Source organism: Mustela erminea, chromosome 20 (assembly GCF_009829155.1).
Source record: "Mustela erminea isolate mMusErm1 chromosome 20, mMusErm1.Pri, whole genome shotgun sequence".
Taxonomy (NCBI): Eukaryota; Metazoa; Chordata; class Mammalia; order Carnivora; family Mustelidae; genus Mustela; species Mustela erminea.
Genome location: NC_045633.1, coordinates 1,237,394 through 1,256,153, shown reverse-complemented (window position 1 = coordinate 1,256,153; position 18,760 = coordinate 1,237,394). Strand labels below are relative to the sequence as shown.

At 44.0% G+C, this 18,760-nt stretch overlaps 1 long non-coding RNA gene across 1 annotated transcript; it reads right to left on the bottom strand.

The window, feature by feature from the left end:
* Window positions 1-238: 238 nt before the first annotated feature.
* LOC116580965 lies at window positions 239-18,760 on the bottom strand. Its single transcript, XR_004281843.1, has 2 exons — window positions 18,589-18,760; window positions 239-828 (listed from the first exon to the last, which is right to left on the bottom strand). It is a non-coding gene; the product is annotated as an uncharacterized LOC116580965 (long non-coding RNA).

Here is an 18,760-nt window from a genome sequence, read left to right as displayed (position 1 = left end):
TTGCCGGTTTGAATGCTATGAGGGAGAAGGCATAGTTCTGAGATTGGATTGCTTAAAATTTTTATTTTATTTATTTGAGAGAGAGAGCACAAACAGGAGGAGCAGGAGAAACAGACTCCCTGCTGAGCAGGAAGCCCTGGTGCAGGGCTCGATCCCAGGACCCCAGGATCATGACCTGAGCTGAAGGAAGACATTTAACTGACTGAGCCCCCCAGACACTCCTGGATAGCTTGAAAAATTTTATCTGAAATGTGGGGGGAAAAAGGAGCAAAACTAAAACTATAATTGATAAAAGAGCATAATGATCATATTAGCCAGGATGAGGATATTTCGTAATTTCTGTTTGGATAATGTTCTTGTTTTTGTCTGTGTTCAGTCATGATGGACTGGTCTTGTTTTTGTCTTGATCTGTCGCAGTGGAGGCTTTGTCTTGTTGTGTTGGTATTTTGTGAAACTGTTCGTGCTCATCAAGAGAAAACCCAGTCTAGTTGTCAGTGTCATACTGGCTCCTCTCAACACCGAAGTCTTGATGGTAGTGCCAGGCCAGCACCAGGCTGTCAGAGAATGCCTTCTCTGTCTCAGCCTCCCTCTTAGCCCAGGGCAGATGAAGTCAGCCTCAGGACTTTAGTCTACTACCCAGCTCTTCACCTTTTCCAAGACTTTGCTCATTAGGAGATTGTGGAGAGAACATCCATAGTTAGACTTAGATCCGTCTCAGCTTTTCCTTTTGTTACAGCTAGAGTTGTTGAGTTCTCTGACATCATGATGGTTGCACAGTATCATTTAAGACTCTGAAGATGCTACATCAGCCGACTATCTTCCTGGAAACTACCAGAAAAAAAATGGTTATTATTTCCTGTAATAGGCCCTGAAGACAGAGCTCTAGGTTATCAAATCCAGGCAATGAAAACATGACCCAAAGTCCAGCTTGTCTTTTTTAGAAATTCAGGTGACTTTTTTTTAGCATAGTTACAGAGTTTTCTACTTGACCTGTATTTATGTAGGTGCAGCAAGAGGTGTTGGCTAAAGCATAATTTTCCCCTGGGTTAATAAATTTAAATTGGATGTTGTGTCATTTATGATGTCTGCTGGGGTTAAAGACAAGTTTTGGATCATCTTCTCCAGTAGTATTATCCTTCTTTAGGGAAATGAAGCTCATATTATATGCATGGTAAGGGAATAGGTTACGCCTCCTGGGAGTTTTCCTGAGTAGCTTGTTCTTGTCTCATTTCAGAGTTTTCTAGGTACCATTGTCAGAAAAACATGACCCACTGGAGAGGTGATAGTTGGAAATATCTGAGAGGCTCTAACAATCACCCTGAATGTGTAGGATAAGTTAGTAGGAGGCAAAAGCTTGATCTCTAAATAAGAAGTAGGATCCCAGTGAGGCATAGGTTGAACTGAAAGATAAATATCATTTATCACAATAAGTATATACCAGTTTTTGTACTCTTGAGGTGGACAGATTCCTCGAGCAGAGTTACACAATTAATGTAAGTAGGTTAGAGTGTCTGTAGCAAGAATAGCCCCAACATTAGTTCCCATTCCTGATAACCTAGGTTTAACTGGTACAGATATAATGACCTCAGCAGAAACATTTTGTCCAGATCCAAATTTTTATAGTACCAAACTTTGGAATTAATTATGTGAAGAAAACTTAAGACCAGAAAGGAATTGTGGAAGGATCTGCCTTCTAAAATATTTGAGGCTACTACTTTTTTTTGGTCAGGATTAGGTGGAGAGGCAACACATCCAACAATGAGTTAAATTCAGAGCGATACAAATAACAAGTGTTGGTGAGGATGTGGAAAAAAGGGAACCCTCTCGCACTGTTGGTGGGAACATGAATTGGTACAAGCATTGTGGAGAACAGTATGGAGCTACGTCACAAAATTAAAAATAGAAATACCATACAATCCAGTAATTCTGCTGCTGGGCACTCACCCAAAGAAAATGAAAACACTAATTTGAAGAGATATATGCACCACCATGTTTATGGTAGCATTATAATAGCTAAGATATGGAAGCAATCTAAGTGTCCACTAATAGATGAATGGATAAAAAAGATGGGATACACATAAACAATGGAATACTACTCAGCCATATAAAAGGATAAGATCTTGTCATTTGTAACAACACAGATGGACTTAAGAGTGTGTTATGCTAAGTGAATTGGACAGAGAAAGACAAAAACCATGTGATTTTACTCATAGTAGAATCTAAAAAGTAGGGACGCCTGGGTGGCTCAGTTGGTTGGACGACTGCCTTCGGCTCAGGTCGTGATTCCGGAGTCCCGGGATCGAGTCCCGCATCAGGCTCCCAGCTCCATGGGGAGTCTGCTTCTCCCTCTGACCTTCTCCTCGCTCAGGCTCTCTCTCACTGTCTCTCTCTCTCAAATAAATAAATAAAATCTTAAAAAAAAAAAAGAATCTAAAAAGTAGGAAATAAACAAACAAACCAAAACAGAAACATAAATACAAGGAACAAACTAGTCGTTGCCAGATTGAGGGGGGATGGGCAAAACAGATGACGGTAATTAAGAGGTACAAACTTCTAGTTATTAAATAAATCAGTCATGCAGATGAAAAGTACAACATAGAGGGGCATAGAGGGGCACCTGGGTGGCTCAGTGGGTTGGGCCTTTGCCTTTGGCTCAGGTCATGATCTCAGGGTCTTGGGATCGAGCCCCACATCAGGCTCTTTGCTCAGTGCGGAGCCAGCTTCCCCCCCTTCTCTCTCTGCCTGCCTCTCTGCCTACTTGTGATCTATCAGATAAATAAGTAAAATCTTAAAAAAAAGAGAAAAGTACAACATAGGGAATGTAGTCAATAATAATGCAGTCAATAATAATATAATATTGTTGGATAGTGACTACATCATATTATTGTAGTGAGCACTGAGTAATGTACAGAATTGTCCAATCACTACACTGTACACCTGCAACCAACATAGTAACATTATAAGTCAACTGTACCTTCAAAATAGAAAAATAAGGGTGCCTGGGTGGCTCCGTGGGTTAAGTGTCTGCCTTCGGCTCAGGTCATGATCACAGAGTCCTGGGATCGAGTCCTGCATCAGGCTTCCTGCTCAGCAGGGAGCCTGCTTCCCCCTCTCTTTCTGCCTGCCTCTCTGCCTACTCATGATCTCTCTGTCAAATAAATAAAATCTTTTTAAAAATAAATAAATAAAAATAGGAAAATAAAAATACATTTTAAATGGCATATTGTAGAACAACTGGGTGGCTCCATCTGTTAGGCAATGGCTCTTGATTTTGGCTCGGGTCGTGATCTCAGGGTCCTGGGACTGAGCCCCGCATCGGGCTCCACACTCAGCAGAGAATCTGCTTGAAGAATCTCCATCCCTCTCCTCTGCCCCTCCCCGACTCTCTCTCTCTCTTTCTTACAAATAAATAAATCTTAAAAAAATCAAAATAAAGTAAAATGGTATATTATACTTGGATTAGTGATAACTTTCAATATGTGATTTTAAGATTTTTATAATATGCACATTGTGTAAAATAATTGAGCATTGCCTACCTATCAGAAAAAAAAAAACTCAGAGCAGTAGCTAAGGTCTAAGAAATACGCAACAGCATATTTTTGCTTTTTTTTTTTTTAAGATTTTATTTATTTATTTGACAGAGAGAGATCACAAGTAGGCAAAGAGGCAGGCAGAGGGAGAAAGGGAAGCAGGCTCCTCGCTGAGCAGAGAGCCCTGGATGCGGGGCTAAATCCCAGGACCCTGGGATCATGACCTGAGCTGAAGGCAGACGTTTAACCAACTGAGCCACCCCGTATCCCCATAGAGAAGATCATATTAAGAAAACTTCAGTCAGTTAAAGAGGGGGTGTTGAAGACAAAAACAGCTAAGATTTTTCAGAGAACAAAGGGTATGGAAAAAGATCCTGAAGAACTAAAGCATCAATCTTGTTCTGTTGTCTTCTGCAGAAGCTGTTCAATTAGCATCTTGTTTCATCTCCTGGGACAGACACTGCCCACAGTCAGCAACTTCTAAGAGAACTGCTAAGAATCCTCAGTGTGAGGTCCCCTAATGAACTAGATGCCCAGTACTCAGGAGAAAGTGATGTGTGTCTTATCTGGGAAATATAAGCCCTGGGATCAACAACTTGGGAATTTATTTCTGTGTCACTTATCTGTTAAAAGTCCTTTAGTAGAGGCTCATAGGCAGTTTTTTCTTGATCCTTTTCCAGAAGACCAAATCTCCAGGTATCAGATCATGCTGCTTAGGCGGGTGTTTTGACAATATAGCTTGTTCTTATTGGTGGTAAGTCTGGAGGTATTATATAAGTCCCTGCAGAAATTAGTCCTATAAGCTTACAGAGGGATCAGTCTAGGATTGAAGTAATTCCCAGATGCCTGCAGCACTTAGCGCAGACGGAAATAACTTGTGGATCCTACAGGGGATTGATCTTGTGGTACAGGGGCTTGGGGTTTCTGAGAATTTTGATAATCCTGAGTTTTCGTATTTCTTTAGTTCTCTTATTTTTGCCAAAGATGGTAGATGATATAAAAAATTTATTTTCCAAAAAAAAAATTATTTTCCAAGTCAATTAAGAAAATAATGGTACCAGGGAAATATGTGTTTCTGTTACCAGAGAGATAAACTGAAACCCCTTCTTGGGAATTTTAAATTTTCAAGTCATTTTTCTCCACCAGGATGTGTTAGCTCTCTGGCAAGAGAAAGTCTCAATCTGTCCTGGAGTAAACAAAAATAACCAGGATATACTGATGATTCATTTGGAGTTGTTCACATGGCCTGGGGGCTTTGGTTCCTGTCCATGTCCTACCTTTCTAGCATTGCAGGGATAGGTCATTGTCAGTCAGGATATGCGCTGGAAACATCGTCTGCCTTACCTGAAAGTCGCCACCACTCATGTTCGTTCAATGTTGTCAATTTATCTCTGCTGTGTCGGCAATATCAAGGAGCATTCTTGCTAAACTCCACTTTGACTATGCTTACCTCTTAGATAGCAACGAAACATCTAAAAGTTCTTAATGTGCTGTCCATTTTAGAGGGAGAAGTCAGGAAATCTCTGTTTCTTTCTAAAATTTTAATCACTTGTATTTGGAAATAATAATAGAGCCACAAGTAATTCCAGTAATTCTAGTGCTGGACATTTATCCAAAGAAATGATAACTATCCTGATGTAACATCTAACATCATCACGGTACTGGGTCACAATCAGGAAAGTGCTACTGGGACAATCCACAGACAATTCCGATTTCATCTGTTTTACGTGCATTCATTTGTGTTTATGTGCATACTGAATTTTATCACATTATCACCATCGAGATACAGAATGTTGCTTCACCACAAAGATCTCTCGTATTATCTTTTTAAAAAAATTTTTTTTAAAGATTTTATTTATTTGACAGAGAGAGAAAGAGAGAGAGATCACAAGTAGGCAGAGAGGCAGGCAGAGAAAGAGGGGGAAGGAGGCTCCCTGCTGAGCAGAGAGCCCGATGCGGGGCTCGATCCCAGGACCCTGAGATCATGACTTGAACCCAAGGCAGAGGCTTAACCCACTGAGCCACGCAGGCGCCCCCATATTATCTTTTTATAGTCACACTCATCCACTCTCCTTACCCTGACCCCTATCTTAACCTTTGGCAACCACTACTCTGTTTTCCATCTCCATGATTTTGGCGTTTCTAGAATGCCAAATGTTATATATATGGAATCATACATTATGGAACATATTGTGATTGGCTTTTTTCATTCAGTATAACTCCTCTGAGGTCTAAGTTGTTGCATGTTTCAATAGTTTGTTCCTTTTTATTGCTGAGGGGTATGATAACCAATGGCTGAGAAGCCTAACAAGAGATGGTAAGGGCGCCTGGGTGGCTCAGTGGGTTAAGCCGCTGCCTTCGGCTCAGGTCATGATCTCAGGGTCCTGGGATCGAGTCCCGCATCGGGCTCTCTGCTCAGCAGGGAGCCTGCTTCCTCCTCTGTCTCTGCCTGCCTCTCTGCCTACTTGTGATCTCTGTCTGTCAAATAAATAAATAAAATCTTAAAAAAAAAAAAAGAGAGATGGTAAGGTGGGGTGCCTGGGTGGCTCAGTTGGTGGGCGGCTGCCTTTGGCTCAGGTCATGATCCTGGAGTCCTGGGATGGAGCCCCGCATCGGACTCAGCGGGGAGTCTGCTTCTCCCTCTGACCCATCCCCTTCTCATGCTCTCTCATTCTCTCTCTCTCTAATAAATAAATAAAATCTTTAAAAAAGAGAGAGAGAGAGATGGTAAGGCAAGCCAAAAATTAACAATAGCAGAAACCTGTTACCATTGCTACCTACAGTGGTGGAACAAAGCGTTACCAGATCCCAGGGCCAGGGTTATCTGGAGAAGCTGGAATTATGGCTAGCCTCTCCTGTGGGACCTGACCCCATGTGGAAGCTAGAGTCATCACAGAGGAAGCTACGTGACATGGCGATGGGAATGAGGGTGGAGGAGGTACTGGGAGAGAAACACCCTGGATTCTTCCTTCCTTCATCTGCTTTACAGGCTCCCTCCATTGCTTTCCATTGCTTGAACCGGAAGCCAGCTGACATGGCTGCCTGAGTTGTGCAGCCTGTAGTGATCAACCAGCCAAAAAACTGAGCACATCAGAGGACGATGAGAAGTGGATCTGAGGGCAAACAGGCCCAGAACCCCCATAATAGCATATATAAGTGTTCAATTTTACACTGATTTTCTATTGAAAATAGAAAATTGAACTGATGTTCAATTTTACACTGATTTTCTGTTAGAACTTCTATTTCTGATGCACCTTAAAGTCATGAGTTAACCTGAAAGTGTAACCCAGTAGCAGTATAAATATTTGTTTTTTTTACCCTCCATCAGCTTGCAGGATGGGTGAGGATAATGAATTTCCCATCTGAACTGATTTAATATCTGGGATGAGCTTATAAGGACAAATCCAAGATTGTGGCTTGGAATTCTAAAATCCAAGGCTGTGTGGAATTTTTTTTTGTTTTTTTCTTTCTTTTTTAAATTATTAATTGTGGCAAAATACACATACGATGAATCTTATGGCTTAGCATTTTAGCCATTTTTAAGTGTATAGGACACTTCTAAGGTGTTGTTCAGTTGTGTTAAGTGCATTCACCTTGTGCAACCATCACCACCATTCAGCTCCAGAACATTTCTCATCTTGCAAAACTGAACCTGTCGCTAAATAATGACTCCCCTTTCTCCTTTCCCCGCAGCCCCTGGAAACCACCATTCTATTTTCTGTCTATGAATTTCACTGTTTTAGTGCCCCATAACAGTGGAATCATACAGTGTTTGTCTTTTTGTGATTGGCTTATTTCACTTAGCATCATGTCCTCATATTATAGAGCATCTGTCAGAATTTTCTTCTTTTTTATTTTAAAGATTTTATTTATTTGACAGAGAGAGATCACAAGTAGGCAGAGAGGCAGGCGGAGGGGGAAGCAGGCTCCCCGCTGAGCAGAGAGCCCGATGTGGGACTTGATTCCAGGACCCCGAGATCATGACCTGAGCCTAAGGCAGAGGCCTCACCCACTGAGCCACCCAGGCGCCAAGAATTTCCTCCCTTTTTAAGGCTGAATAATATTTCATTGTATGTAGATACCATATTTTGTCTACCCTGATATTCATCTGTTAATAGGCACGTGGGTTGCTTCTATTTTCTGGCTCTTGTAACTATGCTGCTATGAATATCTTTGAGACTCTGCTCTCAATTCTTTTGGGTATACAACCAGAAGTGGAATTGCTGGATCATACGGTAGGTCTAGTTTTAACTTTTTGAAGAGCCACCATACGGGACGCCCAGGTGGCTCAGTTGTTGGACATCTGCCTTCAGGTTGGGTCATGATCCCAGGGTCCTGGGATTGAGCCTCGCATCGGGCTCTCTGCTCAGTGGGGAGTATGCTTCCCCCTCTCCCACTCCCCCTGCTTGTGTTCCTTCTCTGGCTGTGTCTCCTCTCTCTGTCAAATAAATAAATGAAATCTTAAAAAAAAAAAAAAGAGCCACCATATTATTTTTCATATGGCTGCACAAATTTATATTCCTACCAGCAGTGTACAAGTCTAGTTTTGCTGTATCTTTGCCAATACTTGCTATCCACCCCCCTTTTATAGTAGCCAGCATAATAGATAAAAAGTGGTAACTAATTTTGGTTCTGATTTGCATTCCCCTAATGATTAGTAATGTTGAGCATCTTTTCATGTGTTGTTGGTTATTTGTATATCTTCTTTGGGGGATGCAGGGGGAGGGGCAGAGGGAAAGGGAGAAGCAGATACCCCACTGAGGGAGCCCAGTACGGAGCTTGATCCCAGGACCTTGGAATCATGACTGGAGCTGAAGGCAGCCACTTAACCAACTGAGCCACCCAGGCGCCCCTACTTAAGGGCTTTGTCTACTTTTTAATCAGGTTAATTTTTGGTTGTTGCTGTTGTTGAGTGTAGGATTTCTTTATATATTCCAGATATTAACTCTTTAGCAGATACTGGATTGGCAAATATTTCCTCCCATTTCATGAGTTGTCTCTTCACTCTGTTGATTGTGTCCCTTGATGCACAGAAATTTTAAAATTATTGCCAAATCCAACATCATGAAGATTTCCCCCTATGTTTTCTTCTAAGACTATAATTTCAGGTCTTGTGTTTAATTCTTCCATGCATTTTGAATGACCTTTTGTATATGGGGTACGGTAAAGGTTTATCTTCATTCTTTTGCATGTGGAGATCCTGTTTTCCCAACATTTGTTGAAAAGACTAGCTTTTCCCCGTTGAATGATGTTGGTTTCCTTGCTGTAAATCATTTGATCATATGTTTGAGGGTTTATTTCTGGACTCTCTGTTCTATTCCATTGGTGTAAATGTCTGTCTTGTGCCAGCTGGCACACTGTTTTAATCACTATAGCTTTGTAATACATTTTGAAACAAGAAAGTGTGAGATCTCCAATTTTGTTATTTTTCTTTTTTTTTAAGATTTTATTTTATTTATTTGTCAGAGAGAGAGAGATAAGAGAGTATAAGAGTATAAGCAGGGGGAACAGCAGGCAGGGGGAGAAGCAGACTCCCTGCTGAGCAAGGATCCCAATGCAGGACTTGATCCCAGGACCCTGGGATCATGACCTGCGCTGAAGGCAGATGCTTAACAGACTGAGCCCCCCGCCCCAAGTATCCCTAATTTTGTTCTTTTTCTAAATAATTTTGGGTGTTCAGGATTCATTGAGATTCCATACGAATTATAGGATGGATTATTATATTTCTGCAAAAATCACTGTTGGGCTTTAGGTGGATTTGGGTAGTATCAACATCTGAACAATATTAATTCTTCCAACTCATAAACATGGGCATCTTCCTTAAATCTTCCTTTCAGCAACGTCTTATAGTTTTCAGTGTATGAGCCCTTTGTCTTCTTGGTTAAGCGTATTCCTAAGTATTTTATTATTTTTGATGTTATTGTAAATGGAATTGTTTTCCTTAATTTCACTTTTATATTGCTCATTGTTAGCATATGGAAACAACTGATTTTTATATGTCAATTTTGATTCCTACAACTTTGTTGAATTCCTTGATTAGCATTAGGGTCCGTGATCAAAGGAACAAGACTGATACAAAGCGAAGGTCAAGCAAAACTTTATTTTGCGCCAAGCATCAAGAATCAAACTGACCGGTCAGAGCTACCTCTGACGAAAAGGCAACAATGATGATCCCGACAAGGTCACTCCCAAGAAGGCCGCTCCAGATGAGGCCGCTGCTCCATGAGGCCACTCCCCGGTTGGAGCCACTCCCAAGAAGAGACCACTCGGGCGCCTGGGTGGCTCAGTGGGATAAAGCCTCTGCCTTCGGCTCGGGTCATGATCCCAGGGTCCTGGGATCGAGCCCCATATCAGGCTCTCTGCTCAGCAGGAAGCCTGCTTCCCTTCCTCTCTCTGCCTGCCTCTCTGCTTACTTGTGATCTCTCTCTGTCAAATAAATAAAATTCTTTAAAAAAAAAAAAAAAAAAAAGAAGATACCACTCCAGACAAGGCCACTCCCGATGAAGAGGCAATGATGACAGCGACAATGACAAGGAGAACCACCCCAATGAGACTCTGCTCCCCATGACGCCACTGACAAGGCTGCCACCCAGAAGAGGCCACGCTGCAGACAAGGCCGCTCGTGGGTCAGGGTGGCGAGGCATTTTGCGGCCAGGCTGCTGGCAGCTAGGAGCCATTGGCGAATCAGGGCCGCTGGCCTCTCGGGACCACTGGCATCTCGGGGCTGCAGGCGTCGGGATTGCTGACAGCTGGACCGATGGGGTCTTAGGACCGCTGAGTTTGGGGCTGCAGGTGCAGACAGCTGGACCGCTGATGTCTCGGGACCGCCGGTGGCGGGACCTCCGGAGGTGGTACAGCAGGCGGCTCGAAGCTGCAGGCGGCTCGGGGCCGCCAGAGGCGGGACCGCCGGAGGTGGGACCACAGGCGGCTGGAGGCTGCAGGCGGCAGCTCGGGGCCGCCAAAGGCGAGACCGCAGGCAGCTGGAAACTGCAGGCGGCTGAAGGCTGCTCGGGGCCGCCGGAGGTGGGGCCGCAGTCGGCTCGGGGCCGCCAGAGGCGGGACCGCTGGTGGCGGTTCTAGCTCTTACAGGAGCTGTTACAGCTCCTCCACTCCAGGTACTCTTCCTCCTGCTCCCGCCACAGCTCTCCTCCCCTGCGGCCCGCACAGCAACCTTTATGCGGTGGGTTGAGCCCCGCCCCTACACAGGGGGCCAATCGGATCTCAAGTCACCCTAGTGGATATACACGCGCCCCACCGATTGGACATCTCCACCCGGCCTGCCCCGCCCCTACATCGGGGTCCACAAGCAAGTTCCTCTGGGAGGGGCAGGACCTTACAATGAGCTCTAATGGGTTGTTTTTGTGGAATTTTTAAGGCTTTCTACATAGATCATGTCATCTTTGAACAAATGTGATTTTCCTGGGGCACCTGGGTGATGCAGTTGGCTGAGTGTCTGACTCTCGGCTTCAGCTCAGGTCATGATCTCAAGGTGGTGAAATTGAGCCCTGCGTCAGGCTCCACACTCAGTGAGCAGTCTGCTTGAGATTCTCTCCCTCTCCCTTGGCCCCTTTCTCTTTAAAATAAATAATTAAATCTTAAAAAAGAAAAATAAAAGATAATTTTAGGGGCACCTGGGTGGCTCAGTCATTAAGCGGCTGCCTTCAGCTTAGGTCATGATCCCAGGGTCCTGGGATCGAGCCCCACGTGGGGCTCCCTGTTTAGCAGGGAGCCTGCTGCTCCCACTTCCCTCCCCCTGCTTGTGTTCCCTCTCTCGCTGTGTCTCTCTCTGTCAAATAAGTAAATTAAATCTTTTTTTAAAAAAAGATAATTTTACTTCTTCCTTTCCAATTTGGATGGCTTCTTCCCCGCCCCCCCCCCCGCCCCCAATTTGGACAACTCTCAATTTTTCTTTTGCCTTACTGCTCTGGCTCCAGTACTATGTTAAATAGAAGTGGCAATAGCAGGCATTCTCACCATTTTCACAATGTTAGAGGAAAAGCTTTCAGTCTTTCATCATTAGATGTTAGGTATTGGTATTTTTCTTTTTTAAATGAGATTAATCAACAAATACCATTAAAGCAGGGATGTACATGGGACTCTCCAGAAGGTCCTTCCAGGATTTGCTAGTTCCCTACAGAGAAAAACAACCATGGGCTTCTCTTTGTGTAATAAAAGGAGGGTGGCTGGCCTTGGCTTACAGGGTTGTAGTAATGGACGGTAACGTGTAAAAGGAAAAAAGATAGTATTTCATAGGCAGATAGACGACCAGCTGAGAACTGCTGAGTGTTTTTTTGTCAGAAGAAGAGTCTTTAGTGTGGGGAACCATATAGTTAGCAGAAACCTTAGAACCAAATCAAGGGAAAGTTTCACACAGTCTGCTATTGTTTCGATAGCTATTAGACAAGGTAGATATGCCTTGGCTATTGGATCTAAGGAAAAACGGACATAAGCAGTAGGTGTCTGATGATCCCCATGTAATTGACTGGTACCCCTAAGGCTTGCTCAGATGTTTCATCAGCAAAAAGGAACGATGCCTGTGAATCTAAAATCCTGGAAACAGATCCCTTCATAGATAGTTATCCTACCAGTCTTTGTGCTTCAAAATGATTACACTTTTTTTAAACTGAAAAGTATATAATCATTGACATATTTATATTAACTTATATTTGACTCGTGTGTAAATAATTTAGGAAGAAATCCTCTTTTTGATTTAGTAACTTTTTAAAAAAATTATGCAGGTATTTTGGTCTTCCACATTCTTAATTTTTCAGAGAATTTTGAAATTTGAAAATTTCAGAGAATTCCAGATAAACTTAATTATTCCCATTGTTCCTCATTTTATAAAGTAAAGAAGATCTCTGTGTTACCTAATAGCCATTTTAGAAAATCTGAAGATAGTTTATACATAAAAAATAGCCTAATAATGTTATTAGTCTGAGTTTGAGGCCTGAATTTAGGAAGGGCAAAGAAGAGTTGTAGAGGAACAATATATAAGAAACAAATATCTAAAGAAAAATATTTGTGGGTGTTAGGGTCCGTGATCAAAGGAACGAGACTGATACATAGCGAAGGTCAAGCAAAACTTTATTTTGCGCCAAGCATCAAGAATCAAACTGACCGGTCAGGGCTATCTCTTACGAAAAGGCGACGACGGTGATCCCGACAAGGTCATTCCCAAGAAGGCCACTCCGGAGGAGGCTGCTCTAGATGAGGCCGCTCCATGATTGGAGCCGCTCCCAAGAAGAGGCCACTCCCAAGATAAGGCCGCTGCTCCATGAGGTTGCTTCCTGGACGAGGCCACTCCCGACGACGAAGAGGCAACGATGACAGCGATGATGACAAGGAGGACAACCCGGATGACACAGACTCTGCTCCCCACGATGCCACTCTGACAAGGCTGCCACCCAGAGGAGGCCACCGCTGCGAACAAGGCTGCTGGTGGCTCGGGGTGGCGAGGCATTTTGCAGCAAGGCCGCTGGCATCTCGGGACCGCTGGCATCCAGGGGCTGCAGGCGTCGGGACTGCTGACCACTGGACTGCTGGACCACTGGTGTCTCGGCAGCTCCGGGCTGCTGAAGGTGGGGCCGCCGGCGGCTCAGGGCCGCTGGAAGCTGCAGGCGGCTGAAGGCTGCAGGCGGCTCGGGGCCGCCAGAGGCAGGACCACCAGAGGCGGACCGCAGGAGGCTCGGGGGCCCCGGAGGCTGCAGGCGGTGGCTTGGGGCCGCCGGAGGCGGTTATAGCTCTTACAGGAGCTGTTACAGCTCCTCCACTCTGCCGCCAACTCTTCCTTCTGCTCCCGCCACAGCTCTCCTACCCCTGTGCTAGCCTCCACAGCAACCTTTATTCGGTTCTTTGAGCCCCGCCCCTACACAGGTGGCCAATCGGATCTCAATTCACCCTAGTGGATATACACACGCCCCACCGACTGGACATCTCCACCCGGCCTGCCCCGCCCCTACATCCGGGGTCCACAAGCAAGTTCCTCTGGGAGGGGCAGGCCCTTACAGTGGGCAATGTAAAAAGACATAGCAATGAGCAACAATGGTTATTAAGAGTTAACTTTTTTCAAAAATAAGGACTCTTTTCAAAAATAACCCAGGAGAACCTGGGTGGCTCAGTCCTTAAGTGTCTGCCTTCAGCTCAGGTCATGATCCTGTGTCCTGGGATTGCGCCCCGCATTAGGCTCCCTGCTCAGAGGGAAGCCTGCTTCTCCCTCTCCCATTCCCCCTACTTGTATTCCCGCTCTCACTGTCTCTCTATCTGTGTCAAATAAATAATTTAAATCTTAAAAAAAAAAAACAAGAGTATAACTAAAAAGCACCAAAGAATTCTAAAATTTTTATGACATCACGAAAGACCCTGAGTAGCCAAAACAATGAGGAAGAGCAACAAAGTGGGACGTATCACAATTTCAGATTTCAAGCTATACTACAAAGTTATAGTAATCAAAAGAGTATGATGCTGGCACAAAAATAGACACATAAATCGATGGAACAAGAAAGACTCTAGAAATTAACCCACACTTATATGGTCAATTAATCTACAACAAAGGCGGCAAGAATATACAACAGGGAAGGGAAGTCTCTTCAGTTACTGGTGCTGGGGGAACTGGACAACTACATGCAAAACTGGACCACTGTCTTACATCGTACACAAAAATAAACTCAAAATGGATGAAAGACTTAAATGTGAGACCTGAAACCACAAAATTTCTTAAAAAAAACTCATAACGAGTAATCAGACATCAGCCTTAGCAACATTTTTCTAGATATGTCTCTTCAAGCAAGGAGAACAGAGGCAAAAACAATCTATTGAGACTACACTAAAATAAAAAGCTTTAGCATAGCAGAGGATCCTATCAACAAAACAAAAAGGTGGGATGTGTGGGTGGCTCAGATCGTGATCTCCAGTCCTGGGATGGAGCCCCACATCAGGCTTCCAGCTCAGTGGGGAGTCTGCTTCTCCCCCTCCCTCTGCCTCTCCCCCTGCTTGTGCTCTCTCTGTCTCTCTTTCTCAAATGAATGAATAAAATCTTTAAAAAAAAAAAAAGGGCAACCTACTAAATACAAGAAGACATTTGTAAATGACATATCCAATAAGGGAACCATTTTCTGAAATATATACAGAACTTACACAACACCAAAAAACACAATCTGGGGGCACCTGAGTGGCTCAGTGGGTTAAGGCCTCTGCCTTTGGCTCGGGTCATGATCCTGGGGTCCTGGGATCGAGTCCCGCATCAGGATCGCTGCTCCTGCTTCCCTTCCTCTCTCTCTCTCTGCCTGCCTCTGTCTGCTTGTGATCTCTGTCTGTCAAATGAATAAATGAAATCTTAAAAAAAAAACACACAATCTGATTTTAAAATGGGCAGAGGATCGGAACAGACATTTTTCCAAAGAAGACATACAGATGGCCAACAGACACATGAAAAGATGCTCAACATCACTAGTCATCAGGGAAATGCAAATCAAAATCACAATGAGATACCACACCATACTAGTTAGAATGGCTAGTATCAAAAAGACAAGAAAAAAACACAACAGGTGTTGTCAAGGATGTGGAGAAGAGAGAGCCCGGGTGTCCGGTCACGGCGAATGTGAACTGGTGCGGCCGCTGTGGAAACAGTGCGGAGAAGAGAAGCAGTACATAATCCAGGAACTCCGCCACTGAGTATTTACTCAGAGAAAATGAAAATACTAATTCAAAAAGATACATGTACCCCTATGTTTATTCAAGCATTATTTTTTAAAGATATTTTATTTATTTATTTGACAGAGAGAGAGATCACAAGGAGGCAGAGAGGCAGGCAGAGAGAGAGGGGGAAGCAGGCTCCCCGCTGAGCAGAGAGTGAGATGCGGGGCTCGATCCCAGGACCCTGAGATCATGACCTGAGCTGAAGGCAGAAGCTTAACCCCCTGAGCCACCCAGGTAACCCTGAAGCCTTATTTACAATAGCCAAGATATGGAAACAACCCAAGTGTCCTTTGGATAAATAGATTAAGATTTGGCACATATACACAATGGAATATTAGCCATAAAAAGGAAAGAAATCCTGCCATTTGTGACAAGCATGGACCTCGAAGGTGTTAGGCTAAGTGAAATAATTTAGAGAAAGAGAAATACCATATGATTTCACTTATATGTGGAATCTAAACAAACAAGCAAACAAACAAACAAAAAACCACCTCACAGAAGCAGAACAGATTGGTGGCTGAAAGAGGCAGGGGGTTGGGGTGGGGCAAATGGGTACAAACCTCTAATTACAAGATAAATAAGTTCTGAGATATAATGTACAACATGGTGAGTAAAAACAATTTAGGTAAATAATATATGAAAACCATGATAATTTACTTAACTTTTAAAATCAATACAAAAGGGGTGCCTAGGTGGCACAGTCAGTTAAGCTCCAACTTTTTTTTTTTTTTTTTAAGATTTATTTATTTATTCTAAACAGAGAGAGAAGGAACACAAGCAGGAAGGGCAGAGGGTGAGGGAGAGAAAAATCCCAAGCAAAGCACAGAGCCTGGCCTGGGACTCAATCCCAACAACCCTGAGATGACAACCCAGCTGAAACCAAGAGTTGGAAGCCCAACTGACTGTACCACCCAGGCACGCCTAAGTGTCTGACTCTTGATCTCAGCTCAGGACTTGATCTGAGGGTCATGAGTTCAAGTCCTGCCTTGGGCTCCACCCTCAGTATGGAGCCTAGTTAAAAAAAATCAACATAAAAAATAAGAAGGCTTAAATCATGAGAAAACTAATTGGTGTAAGATCGGGGTTAGTTTTACACTCATCAAAATACTGTGTTGGTATTATTTTTACATGGCAAATTAAAATTTAAAGACATTGGATTATGCCAAAAACTCTTATCTTAGAACTAAGGCCTTTTTGGGGTGCCCGGGTGGCTCAGTGGGTTAAGGTTCCGCCTTCAGCTCAGGTCATAATCTCAGGGTCCTTGGATCTTTTTTTAAAAAGATTTTATTTATTTATTTATCTCTAAGAGAAAGAGAGAGAGAGAGAGAGGGCACGAGCAGGGGAGGGACGGAGGGAGAAGCAGGCTCCCCACTGAGCAAAGAGACTGATGTGAGACTTGATCCCAGGACCCTGGGATCATGATCTGAGCCAAAGGCAGACACTTAACTTATTGAGCCACCAAGGCATCCACCCCCCGACCTTTTTTTTTTTCTTAAAGTAGGCTCCACATGGGATACCTGGGTGGCTCAGTCAGTTAAACATCTGTCTTTGGCTCAGGTCACGATCGCAGGGTCCTAGGATCCAGCCCTACATAGGGCTCCCTGCTCAGTGGGGAGCCTGTTTCTTCCTCTCCCTTTGCTCCTCCCCATGCTTGTTTTCTCGCTCTCTCTCCCTCTTTCTTTCTCTCATAAATAAATAAAATCTTAAAAAAAAAAAAAAAAAAAAAGAGAAAAATACTGACTGGTTAAAAAAAATAGGCTCCACACCCAATGTGGGGCTTGAACTCACAACCTTGAGATCAAGAGTAGCATGTTCCACCAACTGACCCAGCCAGGTACCCCATAAAATAAACTTTCTCTTCTTTTTTTTTTTTATTAAGATTTTATTTATTTAATTGACAGAGATCACAAGTAGGCAGAGAGGCAGGCAGGGAGAGAGGAGGAAGCAGGCTCCCTGCTGAGCAGAGAGCCCAGGACTCTGGGATCATGACCTGAGCCGAAGGCAGAGGCTTTAACCCACTGAGCCACCCAGGTGCCCTAATAATCTCTCTTTTTAACAAACGAGACAAATAACCTCTTCATGGGGGTTTCTTCCTTTTTTTTTTTTTTGTTCTGAGGTACCTCTCAAATAAAGTCTTGTTAGGGGCCACTGCAGTCCTAACTTGTGCCTAGTGAGATGGTGTCAGAAAGGTAAGGGTACAAGTTAGTGTAATTGTGAGAAGGAAGCAGAAATTTGGCCCAGTTTTCGTTGAGACAAGGATCCACAAGGGTGGTGCCGTGCAGCCCTGTATCTGCAGAACTTGGCCAAAGGCCAATTATCATTGACAGGAGCCAGAAAAAAACGTCCTGATTCTGGGCCGAAGAAACGAAACTAAGCAGTTCCCAGGGACATAGACAAAGTTAAGGAAGAAGTCCTTATAGCAGTTTAAAATGGCAATCTGCGGGGCGCCTGGGTGGATCAGTGGGTGAAGCATCTGCCTTTGGCTCAGGTCATGATCCCAGGGTCCTGGAATCAAGCCTCAGCAGGGAATCTGCTTCTAACTTCTTCCTCTCCCCTTCCCCGCTTCCCCCCCACCTCAGTGTGTGCTCTCTGCTATTTCTCTCTCAAATAAATAAAATAATAAATAAATAAACAAATAAAATAGCAATCTGAGGCAAAGTTTATCCAAAAGACACTGGTCTGCGGATACCTTTTAAATCCCATAGCCTCTAAGGCTGGTTGTAGTACAGACTTATTGGACACTGGTTGATAGGGTGCTTTTCTGGTTTATCCTGGTAACAAAGGACACTCAAGCATGCTAACTGGTTATACGACCCCTAAGTGGTTGCCATCTCCAGCTTCTCAGAGGGACACCACTAGAGTTTGAGCAGTAACAGATTTGTGATACCCTCAGACACCCAGGGCTGCACACCTGCCCTTTCCCTAGAAATGCCTCCTCTTACAGACAAATGGCATTCAAAGCACTGAACAAGAGGACAGATCAGAGGGGCAGGTGTAAAAAGCCAGAAAACAATTTTACTAAGGAAAAATAAAAATCTAATTGGAAAACCATAAAACCAAAGGGGACCCTATTGTAAGGAAAACAAAACAATCCCAACACCGAAGGGTCTTCACAAAATATCAGAGCTCAGAGCTCGGGGCGCCTGGGTGGCTCAGTGGGTTAAAGCCTCTGCCTTCGGCTCGGGTCATGATCCCAGGGTGCTGGGATCGAGCCCCGCATCGGGCTCTCTGCTCAGCAGGGAGCCTGCTTCCTCCTCTCTCTCTCTCTGCCTGCCTCTCTGCCTACTTGTGATCTCTGTCTGTCAAATAAATAAATAACATCTTTAATAAAAAATATCAGAGCTCACATATAGTGAGAACTTACCTCCCAGCCATGGGCAGGATGGCAACTCAAAACGGTCAGACACACAAAAGGTCTCAGACGTGCACATTATTACTAGAGTTGAGGGTCCCGGTCCAAAGTAGTGAGGGCTTCCGCTGAATCTCTGTGGATTCTCCGTTTCTGGCCGTCCAGCCAAGGACCAGTGGGAGCCCAC